The following is an 18910-nucleotide window of genomic DNA, read 5'->3' on the forward strand; positions in this document are numbered from 1 at the left end:
TTTCTCAAAATGGCGATATACAAACATGTTTGCAAAAAGTAAGACACAAAAGTTTAAATTGGAGAGGACCAGGACATTTGCATTCCTTCTTTGACAGATTTAAGGTGTGTCATTGCCAATACATGGTAGGTGACAGCTACTAAAATCTGGTACGATATCCCCATGCATCCTACTGCTGTACGGGCCGTACAGCTACAGCCCATCTACAACCGATAGGCCCTGCCCCTCACACACAGCAGCGTGGATATGTGGCACAGCAAGGCCCTCTAGTTCTATCAGAAAGAGAACGCCTTTGGCCCTTTCTCAAAGATTAATTAAAAGGCACCAACTTGACACCAGAGAAGGCAGAGATTTCATTTCCCTAGATGACAAGGTATGTAAAGTGCAAATCCTGAGCCATAGTATGATGTCACAACTAGTGCCATAAAAAAAAAGGTAACTAACTGAACTTTGGCTCAAACTCTGTATACAACAGGTTCCATGAATTCTAGTGGGCCAAGTTTAATTAAATGTTGTGCTGGACAGAGTTTGTAATGCTTCAGCATCTCAATCCTACATCCATCTCTCCCCCCGCTTACAGTCTAGGGTGGAGTTCTACAAAACCTGGGCGGGATTTAATGTAGAGAAACCAATGGTGGCCAGTCATCGCTCCTTTAGGACACCTACCACTCTCGCGACTTTCGGGAACGTTCCGGACACATCACCCAATGCAACATCAAATCACGCCCTTTTTTCCACTGATATCAAGAGATACCACAACAGAACACAACCATGCTTCCCAGCCCTATAAATAAAACCCCCGTCTGATGTGCTACAAGGGTAAAATTAGATATGTGTCCATTCAAAATTCTGGTTCAAACCTTTAATGTATGCGTGAGCTTAACCAGAATTTTCAACAGTGGGCTTTCAGTGCATCTTTAGTGATAACCCAGATTTTAAAACAAGTTTAAACTTTGGTGTAATCCTTTTAGAACTAGGAATGCATAGTGTCTTGAATGTATCCATATGCTACCATAAGAGAACCCCCTTCTGCCAGGAAGCATCCAATGAGATTCCAATGATAATTTCCCCAACCAACTGGATTCAAATCCTCCAGGGAATGAAGGGAAAGGCTGCAGCACTCAGTATGGGTTGGTGAAAAAAAGACTCAGGAGGTCGTTCTGTATGAAAGACAGGAGTAGAGGTCGCAAGCAATGGTTTCAAAATTAATATGGAAATTTATTTTACTTATGAAACACAAATAGAAAAAAAAAGAGGGAGAGTGGAAAGCTAAAAACGGCTATAAAATCTACCCTAGAGGAGAATTCCTTGGGCATGGAATATTAAGTAGCAGCATATAAAAATGCAAGGGACCATGTTTGTATTTTATAAACGCTGACAATAGCTTTTAGTGAAATGCAGGGACGCGGGGTCAGCCCGCTTGTCACATCAGCGGCAGCTCACTGGCACGCAGCCATCCGATTTTCATTCCTTGCTGGTAGGACACCTTCCTAGCCCAGCTATTATCAGAGACATTTTGATGACGCAGCAAATGACCCTCCCACCCCCTGCAGGGCAGGAGCTAGCTCTCGTGAGAAGTGGGCTCATGGGGGTCGCAATCCCCAAGACCTTAATTACAGCCCCTCCATCTGTTATCTACAGGAGCACAATCAGGTGACAGAGACATGGCAGAAACTCTTAACAGGCCACAAAATATCTTAATCTAACAATTAGAATATTCTGTGCCTTTACGGTCAATTATACCCGAGACTTTTGGTATGTGCGAAGAGCAAGCGAGCGATGGACTCTCAGATACACATGAAATAGAGGTGATCCTGGCAGCCGACAAACTGTACCAAGAAGCAATTTCCCAATGGGAGTTGTCCCCCAGTGCACCGCAGTGATTACCCGAAGGTATAATAAAGTTCAATCAAACACCAAATGTCGTTCCCAAATGTATTTATGGTTGATTGTATTCAGTTAGTCATTCCAAATTCATTGCTAAATCCAAATGGTACTATTCCCCTGATGAAGGGCTGGAAAAGCCCGAAATGCATAGGGATGTAGGAAAGAATTCCATGGATGTATTTACTGATATTTAAGGAATACCTGTACCATTTGGATTTAGCAATGAATTTGGAATGACTAACTGAATACAATCAACCATAAATACATTTGGGAACGACATTTGGTGTATGATTGAACTTTATTATACCTTCGGGTAATCACTGCGGTGCACTGGGGGACACTCCCATTGGGAAATTGCTTCTTGGTATTTATCGCAACGCTGAATGGTTCAGACAGCGAAACCCTGGTTTGCACGCAACAACTTTATACTCTTACAACTGTTGGTACAACTAACGGTGCGTGTCTCACTCCATTGAGCAGACAAACTGTAACAGACCCAACATGTCTGTGCCCATAATGACAGAGGATGGGAGGCTTACTCCAAAACCAAGGCTGAGTGCCCGATAAGGCTCTTCGTAGAAGGAAAGGTTGTCTCCCATACTGTTCAACCCGATTCTTTCCTCTGATCAGAGGACAGCAGTACAGTGTCTAGGCTGTTTCTGGTAAAGGCTCACAAAGGTAGTACTCAACAGAAACATTGCACCCAGGGCAACAACATCCTCTAGCAGGGAGCACCATGCGAAAATGTTGTAAATGGGGTCAAACCTATCCACCACCGCCTGCAGCGTGGTCCGGCTACTGGTGATGCACCATGGTGGGGTGGGGTGGGGTGCAATGGTATTTGTAGATGCAGCAACAGATTGCTACTATGGACCGTGTCTATACACTTGGACGTTCTCTCCATCGGAAGCAGTGTTCAGATACCTGAATTCAATGGCCCTAAAAGTATGGGCTCTGCAGAATTTTACTTCGCTGGCCCAACCAAATCCTGAAGAATCAGGCTCTGAACTATTAAATGAAATGAAGGGGTGCTTTGAGGGGTATTTCAGGAGCAGAGCAGAAGTAGTGAACTAAAATGTAGAACATAGTGCCTCAAACTAGCTCTCGAACAGTTACGGATACCCTGCGTGTTGACACTTGACGAGCAGGTGATTGTAGAAGGTAGTGTATGCAAACCTGTCTAGGATGTTTGTGCTGGTAAAAGGTAAGGCTGTAAACATAGGGGTTCAACAGGATTGTCAGGTCAAGATTCGTTTCCTGTATTCTTTACGGAGAAATTCTAATCAAACACTGGTTCATTTTGTAAGGTGTTTATAATGGTGTTGTCACTCTATCCGTGAGAGTGAGTGAAAGAACAGCTAACACGTGTTTCACCCCTTTACACGGCCATCCGGTCGTAAACATAGGGGTGCTGGTGGTGCCAATAGGGTCTAATCTTGTGCAATAGTTTGAGCCATACTTAAGGTGGCATTCACATAGTAGATGATACACCAAAAATCTACTGAAACTCACCCAGACTAACCCAACACAGAAATACTGAGAGCTGTATATAGGCACAGCTCTCCTTTAACTCTCTTAAATCCTGATATGATTCGGTCAATGTCATCACCATAACCACAGACTAAGATTATATACAAAAAGATAGAGTGGCAACTACAACCAATTGTCAAAGTAATATATTCAAATAGCAAACAAAAAACATTAAATAGTTTTAATCTTGATCTTCCGATGTGGTTAAGATCTCTAGCCCTGATGAAGCCTGTTTTAAGGTGAAACGTGTTGGCTGCGTCCTTTAGAAAACATAGAATAAACCAAACTAATCAAAACAACAACCAAGACCCACGATCATCTATTTAATAGTTTTTGTTTACTATCTGAATGTATTACTTTGACAATTGATTGTTGTTGCCTCTCTATCCTTTTGTATATAATCTATGTTCATGTATGGTCAATGAGCAGCTGACCACTGAGGTGGGAAACGTGTAATCTCAGCGTGCCGATATCAGGTAGTGCAGTTTTGGAATCCCTGGTTGCTTCCCTTTCTTGTCATTAACCATTGACTAACTTGAATGAATTGCAGAGAAAAGTTAAATCCTGGTTCTTCTATATGGGTCATTTGCACAAAGGAAGTTGAACATTCTAACTAAGCAATATATTGGATGATATAGAAGCAAATGGTTCATGTAAAGGACTTAAAGAGAAAAATATGAACTAACTGAATGTCTCGTGAAATGTAGTGGCAAATGGTACCTTAGAAAGCTTAACAATGACACTAGTTATACCCTGTAAGGACTCGAACACCGCTTTGCAGAGGAGGGGGAGGATATTCACCTCTAACAAAGAAATCTAGGGAAAGCTGATGATACATTGAGTATTTTAATGCATCAGGTTAGTAATATTGGCCAATAAGGGTTACAAATTAAATAGTCATTTAAATGCATCTGGGGGTTCTCATAAAAATAATCGTCAGGTAATTTAGTCGTAAACAATGAATTGACTTTCTCAGTAAATCAGTCACATTCTTTACAATACTGTAGAATTTTTATGAAGTTTAAATATGAGATATATAAAGTTATCCCTCCGAGGAACTTTGGGAACCCAGTGGTGCATTTTAAAGTACATTACGCCAGTAACACAGTCAATACCTAGTAGGGTTTAAAGGCCACTTTACAAGAGGGTTGGGTGTTTTCCAGTACATTATTGTGTAATTTTGTAGGAAAAGGTTCAGTTTACCATAACAGGTCATCACCATTGTTCATACAGAATGTAAACACTTAAGGCTTGGAGGACACCTTAGATAATGTGGTACCAAATGATGTGTTGTGAACAACTGTAAGAGTTAATAAAAGTTGGAAAATTGTAAAGACCACTTTACAGGGGCTTAGAGGCTAGCCGCCAAATAATTTATCACATTTACTGACAAGTGCCTTGTAAAGTAGGTTAGCCCTGCTTTGCCTGTAAAACCTTGGCAGGATTGAGGGCTCTTCTCAATGATTTATGCGAAAATATGTTTGGACTTGGTGTATTTTGTAGTATGATAAGCAATAACACTAGTCCATAGATGGTCAGGTTTAAAGATCGCTTTATGAAAAGGTTCAAGTGTTCTCCTTAAACCCTTGGGGGTGGCCCCGATTCTGCGCCTGTGCGGCAGAATCGCGAGTGGGCGGGTTCATGACGGCCCCCAGCCGTCATCAGCACACGCCCACCGTAGTGCATGACGGCTGGGGGCCGTCATCAGCATCAAAGGGGTTAATTGATTGAAATGCATTGATCACCAATACATCTATTAGCCTGTTACATTGGATGACACGTGATTGAGCACATTATCTATGGGCTAGGATTCTCCGCCTGGAACCCTTTCACATTAATTTCAAACTGAAGAAAACTTCATGGCGTGTTGAGCTGCTCTTTAAACTCCAGCAGTCTTCAGCCTGAGTTGTTAATGGTTCCCTTGGAAGCTTTCAAATAACTAAATCGTTTAAAGAAACTTCCCTGAAATATGACACAGTGGCACAGCATTGCTCGAGTTAAAACACTTTCCATATATCCATGATGCCCATTATGGATTGATGCAACCTGGCACGCTCGCCACTCAATTAGCCTGAACATAGCCTGCCAAAGGCCACAAGCTCAGGCAGAGATACTTTTACGAGGCTTTATATGCAAGGGGCCTGGGCCGTTTCTGAGCAGCTTCCCTGGATGGCTCTCTGGCTGCAGCTTCCCTGGATGGCTCTCTGTGGCTGCAGCTTCCCTGGCTGGCTCTCTGGCTGCAGCTTCCCTGGCTGGCTCTCTGTGGCTGCAGCTTCCCTGGCTGGCTCTCTGTGGCTGCAGCTTCCCTGGCTGGCTCTCTGTGGCTGCAGCTTCCCTGGATGGCTCTCTGTGGCTGCAGCTTCCCTGGCTGGCTCTCTGTGGCTGCAGCTTCCCTGGCTGGCTCTCTGTGGCTGCAGCTTCCCTGGCTGGCTCTCTGTGGCTGCAGCTTCCCTGGCTGGCTCTCTGTGGCTGCAGCTTCCCTGGCTGGCTCTCTGATTTGCATATAGCCAGGTTCTGAGCTGGGATGGGGCAGTGAGATAAATAACGGTGATGGATCAAGCCCTGATCTTTGGACTGGGTAAGAGTGGTCTGCTTAACTCAGACACTCTGTTCATCACCACCCCCCCTTTTCTAAATCGTTTTTGGCCACTATAGGTGTGGCAGGGTATACTCAGACATGAGTCCCTTTCTCACTGCTTCATCAGGATTCAAGCAAGCCGGGCCGAAGAAGGCTGAAATGCCAGAAACCGGTCCCCGGTAGCTTGTCTCCTTTCTGGTGAAGATTTGGCTTGGTAGTTTAGTCTGCCCTGTTCCCATGATGCACTGGGCCAGGGACAGACTGATTTGCATATAGCCAGGTTCTGAGCTGGGATGGGGTAGTGAGATAAATAACGGTGATGGATCAAGCCCTGATCTTTGGACTGGGTAAGAGTGGTCTGCTTAACTCAGACACTCTGTTCATCACCACCCCCCTTTTCTAAATCATTGGCTCTCTGTGGCTGCAGCTTCCCTGGCTGGCTCTCTGTGGCTGCAGCTTCCCTGGCTGGCTCTCTGTGGCTGCAGTGCTGCTGCGGTCGGCACGCTTAGCAGGTAGACTTGGTTCATGTGCAGAGACCAGAGCAGTGGTGCTGGTTGTAAGTTTTATAGTAGGTGGTAGGCTGGTGTGGCACTCTGGGGTTGTCACTGGTGCTGGGAAGCATCTCCCACAGTTCCAGTCGAGTCACAGTCCAAAGACCGGCAAGGAGCAGCTTGTAACTAAAGTCCATCATCTGCAAAAGTGTTGAAGAGCAAACAGGAGCAAAGCTCCACTCACAGGAGTCAGTCTGGAGCCCAGGTCTCTGCAGGGAGACAGCCAGGCCCAACTCGGAGGTCAAGCATTTTTCCAGCATGCAGAGGGGAAATTTTTACCCACTGGTTCCTCTCTCCGGTCAATCCATCATTCATTTTATCAGGCAGATCAATATTGGTACTAACTTCAAAACAAACAAGCACTGGCAAAGCCAACAGGTCTTATTTATGGAAGATCTATAGGTTTTGCCAATATATTTTAGCTGTGTTGTACACCAGATTGGCTGTTGTTCAGAGTGGCTAAAATTTAGTAGGGTAAAGGAGAGTGGTGTGGTGTGGCGTAAAGTGGAGTGTTACAGAGTGGCATGAGAGGAGTGGAGTGCCATGGGGTAGCAAACAGTGTTGTGGAGTGTCTTGGAGGGAGTAGAGTGGCGAAGAGTGGAGCACAGGGTCAGAGTGGAGTGGCATAGACTGTTGTGGAGTGGTGTAGAGTGAAGTGGCGTAGAGGGTGTTGCATAGAGTAGTGTGCTGCAGAGTACAGTGGAGTGGATTGTCAGAGTGGAGTGGCATAGAGTTGAGTAGTGTGTCAGAACAGAGTGGAGTAAAGTGGCATGGAATGGCACAGAGGGAGCTGCGTAGAGCGCTGTAGAGTGGAGTAGTGTCAGAGAGGAGTAGAGTGGCATAGATGGACTAGAGGTAGACTTAGAGTGTCAGTGGAGCAGAGTTTAGTGGAGTAGAGAACAAGGAGTGAAGTATCGTGGAGTATTGTGTCATGGTGGAGTGGCCTAGAGTGAAGTGGTGTAAATAACAGTGGAGCAGGGTAGACTGGTGTTGAGTGCATTGGAGTGCAGTGAAGAAGAGTAGCATAGAGTGCAGTGTCATAGGAGAGCAGATTGCAGTGGCGTAGAGAGTAATGGCACAGAGTGGCATAGAGTTAAGTGGCATAAAGTGAAGTGGTGCAGGGTAGAGTGTAGAGGAGTAAAGTGTAGTGGCACAGAATGTAGTACAGTGGCATAGAGTTGAGTGGTGCAGAGTACGGTGCAGTGGCAGATTTCAGTGGCACAGAGTGCAGTCATATAGAGTATCAGAGTGCAGAGTCAGAGTAGAGTGGTGCAGCAGGCAGTGACGTAGAGTACAGTTGTCTAGAGTAGAATAGAGTGACGGAGAGAGCACAGGTGTAGAGTGATGGAGTGCACAGGTGTAGAGTGACGTAACATGCAGTTGTGTAGAGTGCTGTGGCGTAGAGCAGAATCGTGTTGAGTATAGTGGCATAAAGTGCTGTTCTGCAAAGAGGTTGGCGTAGCTGCAGTGGCATATGGTGCATTTGTTTTGAGTAAAGTGGTGTACCGTGCATTGGCAGAGTGCAGTGGTTTAGAGTACATTGGCATAGTTTAGAGTGGAGTGGCATAGAGTAGATTGTTTTGCAGTGGAGCGGTGCAGGGTAGAGTATAGTATAGTGATCCAGAGTAGAGGGCAGTGGCATAGAGTAGAGTGAGGGAGAGAGGCAGAGCACTGATTGAAGTGGCATAGAGTAGAGTAGAGGGGTATAGAGAGCAGTGGATTATTTCAGAGTAGAGTGAAGCAGTGGAGAGGTTTCGAGTACAGTGGTGCAGGGTAGTGTGGAGTAGTATACAGTAGTGGCGTATAGTGCAGTATTGCAGAGTGGAGTGGCGCAGAGTGCAGTAGAGTGACAGGGTGGTGGAGAGCAGAGTGCAGTGGCATCGAGTAAAGTGGTGCAGAGTAGGATAGAGTAGGGTAGCATAGAAGTCAGTGGCAGAGAGTGCAGTGCTGCAGAGTAGAGTGTTGTAGAGTGCAGTGGCGTAGAGCGGTGCAGAGTAAAGTCACAGCGAGCAAACGTGTAGAGTTGTATAGAGTACTGTGTTGTAGAGTATAGTGGCGTACAGTGCAGTGGTGAACAGTAGATTGATATAGAGTCCAGTGGCGTAAAGTGTACTGGCTTCGAGTAAAATGGTGTAGAGTGCATTAGTGTAGAGTACCATGGCATACAGTGAAGTGGTTTAAAGCTGGGTGGCGCAGAGTCGAATAGAGTGGCGTAGACGGCAGTGCCATAGAGTAGATTGTTTCTGAGTAGAGTGAAGTGGCGTAGCGTGGAGTGGTATAAAGTAGAGTGTCGTAGAGTGCATTGGTACAGAGTAGATTAGAGTGGCTTAAAGTGCATTGGCGTAGAGTACAGTGGCATAGAGTGGAGAGATGCACAGTAAAGTAGCGTATAGTTCAGTGGTGGAGAGAGCAGTGTAGTGGAGTGGTGCAGGGTAGAGTGCAGTGGCATACGAGTGGAGTGATGCGGTGTAGAGTGTAATGGCATAGAGTACAGTTGCGCTGTGGTGTAGAGTGCAGTAGAGAAGAGCGTCGTAGACTGCAGTAGCGTACAGTGGTGCAGGGTAGAGTGGTGCAGAGAGCACCGACGTAGAGTACAGTGGTGCAGAGTAGAATAGAGTGGCATAGAGTACAGTGACGTAGACCGCAATGGTGTAGAGTGAAGTAGTGTACAGTGGCGTACAGTACAATGCTGTAGAGCATAGTGACGAAGTGCAATGGTCCAAAGTAATTGGAATAAGTACAGCGCCTTAGGGTGCACTGGTTTTGAGTAAAGTGGTATAGAGTGCAGCGGCGAAGAGTGCAGCGGCGAAGAGTGCAGTGGCGAAGAGTGCAGTGGCGAAGAGTGCAGTGGCGAAGAGTGCAGTGGCACAGCATTGATTGCAGTGGAGTAGAGTGGCAGAAAGTGCAGTGGCAGAGAGCAGTGGAATAGAGCATATTGAGGTGGAGTGGGGCAGGGTAGAGTGGTATAGATTAGTGACAGAGTGCAGTGTTGTGGAGTGTCGTGGACTATTGTAGAGTACAGTGGCAAAGAGTGCAGTGCTGCATGGTAGAGTGCACTGGCATAGAGTAGTGTGGTGTGGTGTAGAGTAGAGAGATGTAAAGTGACGTACAATGCAATGTCAGAGTACAGTGGCGCACTATAGATTAGAGTGCACCTGCGTAGAGTGCAGAAGAGCGGCATAGAGTGGTGCAGAATAGAGAGAAGTGCCATAGAGTAAAGTGGTTCAGAGTAGAGAAGCAGAGAGTGCAGCGCTGCAGAGTAGAGTGTCATAGAGCAAAGTGTAGAGTAGAGTGGCGTAGAGTGCATTGGTGCAGTGGCATACAGTTGGGGCACAGTAATGTGACGTAGAGTGCAATGGAATAGGGTAGAGTATGGTGGCATACAGTGCAGTCGTGCAGAGTAGATTGGTGTAGAGTGCACTGGTTTTGAGTAAAGTGGTGTAGAGTGCATTGCCGTAGAATGCAGTGGTGTGGATTGCAATAGAGTGGCACAGCCTGCAGTGGCAGAGTAAATTGTTTCAGAGTAGAGTGAAGTGGCATAAATAGCAGTGGTATAGAGTAGGGTCGCCGAGTGCAGTGGTGCAGAGCAAGTTAGAGTGGTATAAAGTGGATTGGCGTAGAGTTCAGTGGTGTAGAGTGGCATAAAGTAGAGTGGCAAGAGCAGTGTATGCTGTCAGAGTACAGTGATGCATAGTAGAGTGGCGTAGAGTGCAGTGGCCCAGAGAAGAGCGGCATAGAGTGTAGTGGTGCAGAGTAGAATAGAGTGTTGCTTAAGTGCAAGGACAAAGTAGAATAGAGTGGCTTAGAGTGCAGTGGTGTAGAGTGATTTGGTGCACAGGCGATTGGCTTAGTGTGTTGTTTTTTAATACAGGGGTGTAGAGTACAGAGGCGTAGAGTGCAGTGGCATAGAATGCAGTATTGCAGAGTAGGGTGTAAAAGTGGAGTGGTGTAGAGTGCAGTGGTGCATAGTAGTGTGGGGTAGAGTGCATAAGTGTAGAGAAGCGTGGAAAGGTGCAAAGAAGAGTGCAGTGGTATAGTGGAGTGTGTAGTGGTGCAGAGTAGAGTGTGTAGTGGTGCAGAGTAGAGTGTGTAGTGGTGCAGAGTAGAGTGTGTAGTGATGCAGAGTAGAGTGTGTAGTGATGCAGAGTAGAGTGTGTAGTGATGCAGAGTAGAGTGTGTAGTGGTGCAGAGTGAGGTAACGTGGAGTATGCATGGTATGGTAGCGCACTGACATTACAGACATCTCTTCAATTAAAATAAACATTACATTAACACTCACGATAAGAACAAGATTTAAAGGCCTGTTCACATAAAGTGAAATTGTGGAAGAATACAGTAAACAATGTTTGGGCAACAGGAGGGGTGAACTCGAGCTCAGCAGCCTAAAGCAAATGAAGCCAGCAAACTGAAAGCCAAAAAACGTAAGCTACAAACCACAAAGCCAATGGTAAGCAACGGGCAGAATGCATTTCTACGTCAACTTACTGAATGTCCCCAAGATGTCTTTAGCAAATCAGAGAGCTGCGCTGTCTGATAGACTGCAAATGTAAATGTAAATTGATACTTGTATAGCGCACTACTCACCCGCAAGGGTCTCAAGGCGCTTGTACGAATACCGCTGTGGAACACGTCCTGGCTTTCCCTGTGAGGTGTCCACTCCTGGGCACCCCCAGGGTGAAGGCCAGGCATCCTTAGCGTTGTGGGGGCCGTTGTGGAGATTAAGCAAGCTAGTGCCCAGAGTTGCAGAGTGGGACTCCATGATTGGAATAGGCACCGAGGCGAGAATTATCAGGTCCGTGGAATTTTTTTTTTAGCCCAAGACCCGCCGAGGCGGGGAATTGAACTCTGGTCCCGGGCTAGACCTCTGCATCAGGGTCTGCCGCTCTAACCATTGAGCCACACTTCTCCACTGCGACCTAAAAAGGTACATCCTCCATCGCCAATAAGGTGTTGACTCAAAAGCGAAATGGAGTTCAACATGCTGCTCGCGGCCACATATTGGGGTCAACTGCAATAAGTAGTCTGTGTTACATAAACAACTAAAGAAGACTGAGAAGGTTAGAGAGCTTGGTCATAGACTTAAGTGTGTAAGCGCTGTAATAAACCGGTCTACTTGAGACCCCCAAAAGGACAAACAATGTGAGAATCTCCAAGCACGGAGGCTATGTTTTTGTGCCTGAACTAAGGCAACCATTTAATGTAGTCTGTGATATCCAAGGGGACTTTGATAAATGTACAATTAAACAAATTTAAGATGGTCAGAAACCTATCTGTTTACCAAAAACAAGTAAGGAATGAGTCACAAAATATTAAAAACAAATCAGCCGGAAACCAGGAAAGAAAACAGAAATCATGGAATGATAACGGGCAGGAGCTGTCAGAGGCACTAGAGTGTGTGTGCAAAAGACAATAAGGAAATCCATGTTCAGAGAACAAAAGGCCCACAACATACTGCTGCTGACCATCTTTAAGATATTAAATCCATGGCAACACTGGGGTAAAACGTAAGAAAGCACTTAAATAATGAAGGAAAGCGTTTCAAACAATCCAACGGCGATCACAAAAACACTCTTTCCTTAATATTTGCAAATGAAAAGACAAACAGAGGACCGAGGAGATTAAAGCAGATTAAAATGTCATCTTTAAAAGAAGTGGTTCAAAACCATTTCGTAAAGTCAAGACAGGAATTTTAGATAAAAAACGCAGGGAAATATTGACACAAATTAATTACAAAAAGCTTAAAGAAAGATCCAGGGATTTAAAGAGTTCCAATATTCAGACACCAGTTTTCAATGATTAATGAAAAAAAAAAAAAAGAATGCCGCCTAAGTGGTAAAGTACATCTTCAACCTTGTTCTTCCTTTTGGTCCCACCTAGATACATTTCTTCCAGACAGTTTATATGACATTAACACTGGATGATATAGGTGACAAAGTCTGTAGTTGAAGTGGGGGTTTGTGCCTTTACATACAGCATCAGAGGTGTAAGTGCTGAAAAGTGCAGTCTCAAATTAATTCAATAAATGCGTAAAACTAAGTTCCTAAAATAGAGCACATTTAAAAAAAGCTTTGAAAAAGCAGTTCCCACATGAAACACGGATCATACCATTAGTTGGCATTTCGAAAATACTGCACAAGGCAGAAGAGAGTTTTGACACCGGCATTATATGACTGAAGAGTGAACTTGCCTTGCAAGAGACTCTCAGAAATTCAAGCTTAAACAATTTGTTCAGGTTTTGTAAGATTTCAAATGAGTGATTCACAAAACACACAGAACTTCGTGATAACACAATTTGCCAATAAATCAGGTTTAACCTGCACTCATTTTATAGCTGAATTAAATGTTATTACGTGAACATGCAATATAGCAGCACATATGTCTCTCTCTCGATAATATATATGCCATATTTATAGATATATACATACATACACATGTAAGTGCATACCGATTACACACAATTTAACACTGAAGTGATTAACAATAAAACAACTGTCCATAGGGGAGCCTCTAAATCCACAATACATTCATGGACGATAATTCACCAACATGTAAGGGGTAGCGGAAGTGACTTCACCTGCCCCTTGCCCTTCACTTTAACTCACACAAACACATGCTTACACATAAACACACACTCGGACTACACATACACACATTCATACATACACACACTTTCTTACATAAACACACTAAAAATGGCAAGCACGCACAGCACATACATATAAACGTTTTTTTTTTACCTCAGCTGCCAGGAAAAGTCACATTTCAACTATTTTTCATCCATTTTTTAAACTAATTACGAATAATATATTCTCCACTATTAGCATGATAAAAAATGACAAAGCAAGGACGTCCATAAGGACGAGCTGCTTTAGTTCCTTCCACTGATTTTGCCAGTGCTGACGCTTGGGGTTGCAAAGGCAGTGCCAGGGGTCGCAAAGGCATTGCCAGGGGTTGCAAAGGCAGTGCCAGGGGTCGAAAAGGCAGTGCCAGGGGTCGCAAGAGGCATGCCAGGGGTCTCAGCAGCGTCTCCTAAATGAAATCCATGAATAGATTTCCAGTCCATCAGCTGTTGCTTAAAACATGTCTACATGCCAGTACTCTCTTACTTTAGGATTTAAACTTCAAATATTTGATAAGGAGAGAATTACTGAGCTTCTTTATGACAAGACTTTCTGTTGCAACTGGTAACAGTTTTCCTTTTCAGTTCTCAATGATCACATTTCAACACTAGACTCCAAGATAGAGGTCACTTAATAATATAGATATTACTTCATAGAAGTTGGCGATGCCACATGAGGGTCATCCCACAGAAAAACCAAATATAACACCCAACTTCATCTCTCTTCGATGCCTGGTCTTATTCAAACTATTTTATTTCTTTTCACCAGAGACCCTTCATCTTCTTCCCTGAACAGTGTTCTAACTTGAAGACTGCCCCTTACAGACTACAATGTCAAGGCCATGAAGGAATGTTGTGTCTACTCTTCATACTGAACAGAAGTATAATAATGACTCGGAGTACGGCAACCTAAAGCCACACTCCAAGGACTTGACAATGATTGTTTCTGTATTTGTGTGATTAAAAAAAACTAATACAAAAGGCGAGCAATATAAAAAGATCATTAAAATAGAATAATGTTTATACTGGTCTTATTACTAAAACCTCCTTTGGTGTTTTTGTTTTATAAAATCCAATTAGTGTTAGGCCTTTAGATGCGCCAAAGCAAACTTTCAATGGGCCCCACTCCAAGGACGTGTGTTTTCTTATTGTGCCCGCTGCTAAATGCCCACCAGCTTTTAGATCGAAGATATCTTCTCATCATGGTGCTTGGGCTGCCTCTGCTTGTTTTCAGGTTTCCATCTTTCGGTGTTTAGACCCATCACAGGCTTCCAATTGCCCGCTCCGGCTGCAGCCAGGCCCGGTCTCCCTGTCCACTTATTCTCCCATCCAGCGGACTAATCCTTGCTTTTAAATCTTTGCTTAAACTAGAATATATGAATAGGCGCACAGTACCCCTTTGTCGTAGGTGCGATGGTGACATTCCTAATACATTTAAAAGTCCTTGTGTAGAAATTCCCATCTCTCCTGAGGCAGTGAGCGATGTGTTTCAGACATGGCCAAGCTGCCCTAAATTTAATTTGTAATTTTTTTTTTTATATGACCGTGTCATCGGACGCCGCCATTAAAGACATTGTTTGGAATAAATTGCCCTTTTCTAAAATATGAAGTTACTGCGTTATACATGCATATTTGTAGGACACTGCTTAAGTTTACACCAGTGCAATAAAAAAAAGTGTTGACAAATGTAAAGAGACGTGAATATAGTTTACCCTTACTGTCTAAATACTGCAGCACTTTTTGATAAAATGTGCTCAGTTTACTGGCGAAGAAAGTTGCTAAAACAAGTTTCCCAAAATCGAGGATGCTTCTATAAAGGAAAACAGGCTTTGCAGAGAAAAAACCCAACTCGCCTTTGTTCTAAAAAGAGATCAAACGGCTCACTTTGTTGCTTCTTTTTTGCCTTCTGAGTCCCGAGGCAGATCTTGCATTAACATCTGCCGTGTATCATCGTGTAATCCGCCTCCTCTTTCCTCTTAAAACTACCACAATTCGGGGTAACCCTAATCTTTAAAGTGGAGAATCAGCCTTAAGAGCCGGCGGTACCTGTGGCGCGCGGATTAGGCGCGCGCCGTGCCTTTTACTGGAGGGGATTTGCAGCCAGCAATAAGGAGAGGGGACCCTTGCAAGACATAATCCGGCGGTCTGGGGCTGACCCAATTCTTCGGGGATAAGAAGCAGTCATCGCATTTCTGGCCCGCGCCACCTCATCAAGTTGAAGTCAAGGATGCTGGAGTGTCGGCGGGCTGCAGGGGCGGCCGGTCCAGCCTGGTGGACCAACCAAGAACAGGGGCACTTTGGACACTTGACACAAAAGCCCGCACCATAAGAGGGGACCGCGCATTCTATCAACAAACTGCCTGTCAGCGATGACGTGCCAGAGTCAGAAGTGAGACATGTGTCACTGTGAAGGCACCCTGAAGCCAGGGTTTGAAAGCAGACATGGCATCTCTGCCTCGGCCTCTCTCGACGCAGACCCACGGCTCCAGGGTCTCTGGGAACCGAAAGACTCTTCTTACGTCTCTCGCGCATCCTTATGTACCGCGCTGTTAATTCTGCACACGAAAGAGAAAGTGTTCATAAATAAATCTAAGTCACACGCACAGACGCCGAATACACACTCAGCAACAAATTTACACAGACGCCTAACACACCCACTAAGAAACAACATACACAAATAGATGCCGAACAAACCCACTGAACACACCCACACAGACACCAAAAGATGCAGAACACACCTATTTAGCAATACGCACAGACAAATAGATGCTGAACAAACCCACTCAACAACAAACAGCCACAAGCAGATGACAGCCACACCCACTCAACAAGCTAGAGACACCAGCCTTCTTTGCTGCACAGTCTCTCGGGAAACCAGGCTAATTTACGGATGGGGCATTAATCAAATTTAAAACGCCAATCCCCAATTCTGAGTAAAGTCTGAGCACAACTCGCTGTTACGACTCAGATGTGAAGCAGGGGCACCAGAGGTGATCGTCTGGCAGTCTCCTGCCAGCTCACACCTGAGACACGTCGTATACGCGCCTTGTGTGCAACGGGAATTAGGGGGTGCCATTCACCAATGTAATATCGCGGCACAAAACGGGGTGGGGCCAAGCTGTGCACCCAGGGGCAGATTTACAAGCCCTTGCGCCACTTTTGCGTCATTTTAACAAGGGAAAAGTAACGCAACAGTGGCGCTACGGGATTGTGAATCTGCCCCATAGTGAGCACTGAATCCTGCGCAACGAGCAGGGGCGGAGTGTGCACCGCTCCCGCAGAAACCACACACTGCCGGATATAGTGAGTCGAGGCTACATTTTTCCAACTTCTGTTTATTCCCAAGAAATATAGAAGAAATCTGCTTCACACGACTTTATGCGATGTAAGTTGTTGGAAATGACATGAGGTGCCTGTACTACCGGAAATGGCGCATGGCCATGCCTGTCCAACAGTATATTGGTGCACACATGCTGCACCACACTGCGCCCGCTGCTCATCTACAAAATGAACATTAACTTTTGATCCTATTGCTCCGTGTTAAGTGCTCACATCTCTAGACACCAAGAATTACAGGAGAGGTGGTCGTTCTGTATGCTGGTTTAGATGCAAAATACGTACTCTCACCCACCCCTGAAGGCCAAGCGGACTCCTGCATTCAAAAATCTCTCTGCCCGAGTACCTCACAGTGTCACTGACAGTAAAATGTCCGACCCGGTAAAGGTTTCGCCGACCGCTTTTCCGCCACCCACAAACAAGGTCTGAACGGTAGGCTTCAAACCAACTTCCAGAGACCCCGTGTGGCTTGACCAAAAAGAGCGAGCCCTCGCTCTTCGACGTCCAAGCACAGCGTGGACATCTCTGCATGCCCCAGGGTGGGGCCCCTACGCCAATTCCCCAGCGGAAGTGACGTCACACGCCGTTTGACCCCCGATGACGGTTGGCCTCTTGTCACGTGCACCCCTTCACCAACTTCCTATTTGTTCCTGCGGGTTTAGAGGGAACGCAAAGGTGGTCCTTATCTCCTTTTTATATTTTCTACATTCATGACCTCATAGCAAGGGCAGTGCCAGGGGTACCAAAGCGTACCAACTGATGGCAGCTGACAAATCTGAGGTCTCTGGAGGCCACCCCCTGCAGTTTGAAGAATACTGCGTCTTTACTCACATCAAAGATATATTTTAAAAAAACACAGACCTCTATCTACCCTGCAAATCTGGAATGAATATTTGCGTCTGCAGTAGTTCACTGACACTGTACAGAAGCACAGTTCCCTTAAGAGATGACTGGCTGAAAGACAACGCACATGGCACGTGCAATAACAGAAGGGTGAGTCAGGTTACTGTGCAACCCCCAACCCAGCGGAGTTCCTCAAGCATCCTCCCAAAGCCCCACCCTCTTCAATGAACACATAATTCCTCTAGACAGCATAATCCGATCTCATGACATCAACATCCTCTCCTACGCAAAGACATGCAACTCATTCTCCCCCTCACAGACAAGATGCCCAGTACCCGGATCAGGTTTGATACCTGAACTCAACCACTGGATGAAGACCAACAGCCTAAAGCTGAACTGAGAAGACCAAAATCAACATTTTTCAAAAGAGCACTTCACAGTGGGACTCCACCTGGTGGCAAACAGAGCTAGGACTGACACCTACCTCCACCACCCAAGCCAAGAACCTTGGGATCATCAATAACAACAAACTGGACATGACTGCACAAGTGAACACTGTCACCGCCTCATGCTCCCATACCCCGAAGATGCTGAAAACCGTGTTCAAATGGCTCCCAATTAGCACCCAGAAAACAGTCGCGCACATCCTGGTCACAAGCAGGCTAGACTACAGGAACATCCTCTTTGATGGGATCAACAAAAAAGTCACCAGAAGGCAGCAGATCATTCATAACTCTGTGGTCAAAATCATTTCTAACCTCCCACCCTACACTCACACTCCACTGGCTCCCCATACAGTAACAAGAACAATCCACACTCATCACCCACACTTTCAAGGCACTGTATAACACTGGCCTAGCATACTTCAACTGTTGCATCTGCTTTCACATACCTTCCAGACACCTCTGCGTCTCGGGACTCCTATTCATACGCAACCCACAAATATAAAAAAACTGATGTCAGTCAAGCCTTCTACTACATCACTTTTAAAGCGTGGTCCGACCTACCACTACACACAAAAGCCTCCTCTTCACTTCTTGAATCACAAGAAGCCCAAGACCTGTTTTCGAGTAGTCTCAATAGGTTTGACTACACTCACACCTCTCAGCACCACCATATTGTCCCAGGTGATCGTGTGCTCTACAAATCTGCATAACAAACTAAACACAGCTGCATGCAGGGTCAGCTTTTGCGCTGATGGCGGCCGGTGCCCCACTGTTTTTTGGGGACCCCCAATCAGTGGTGGAAGTGGTGACCACCTCCACCGTGGATTCCCTAACCACCACCCTTTAAGAGTGCCCCTCAAGTCTTTATAACCACTCTCTTTCAGATGCATATGATATTGTTTATATATGAATAAACTTTTTATACATATTTTTGAAATTTGCATAGTTTGATTACATCTCTAAGTCCACTGTCACCTTATTGGTATTAGGCTGTGTGTTTGTTAATGGTGTGGTAAAGTCTCCATTTCCTCAAAGGGGGCATTTTGTCTGACTAAGGTCTTTTCTGGTATACTCCCCTTTGATTGGTGAGTCCCTCTCTTTTGATTTGAGATTTGAGTCT

At 45.3% G+C, this 18910-nt stretch overlaps 1 protein-coding gene across 2 annotated transcripts in view; it reads right to left on the reverse strand.

Moving 5' to 3' along the window:
- QSOX2 (quiescin sulfhydryl oxidase 2) overlaps positions 1-18910 on the reverse strand; it is a 252134-nt gene that overhangs the window by 11624 nt on the left and 221600 nt on the right. The window lies entirely within an intron of this gene.

The sequence above is a fragment of the Lissotriton vulgaris genome, chromosome 5 (genome assembly GCF_964263255.1).
Source record: "Lissotriton vulgaris chromosome 5, aLisVul1.2, whole genome shotgun sequence".
NCBI classification, from domain to species: Eukaryota; Metazoa; Chordata; class Amphibia; order Caudata; family Salamandridae; genus Lissotriton; species Lissotriton vulgaris.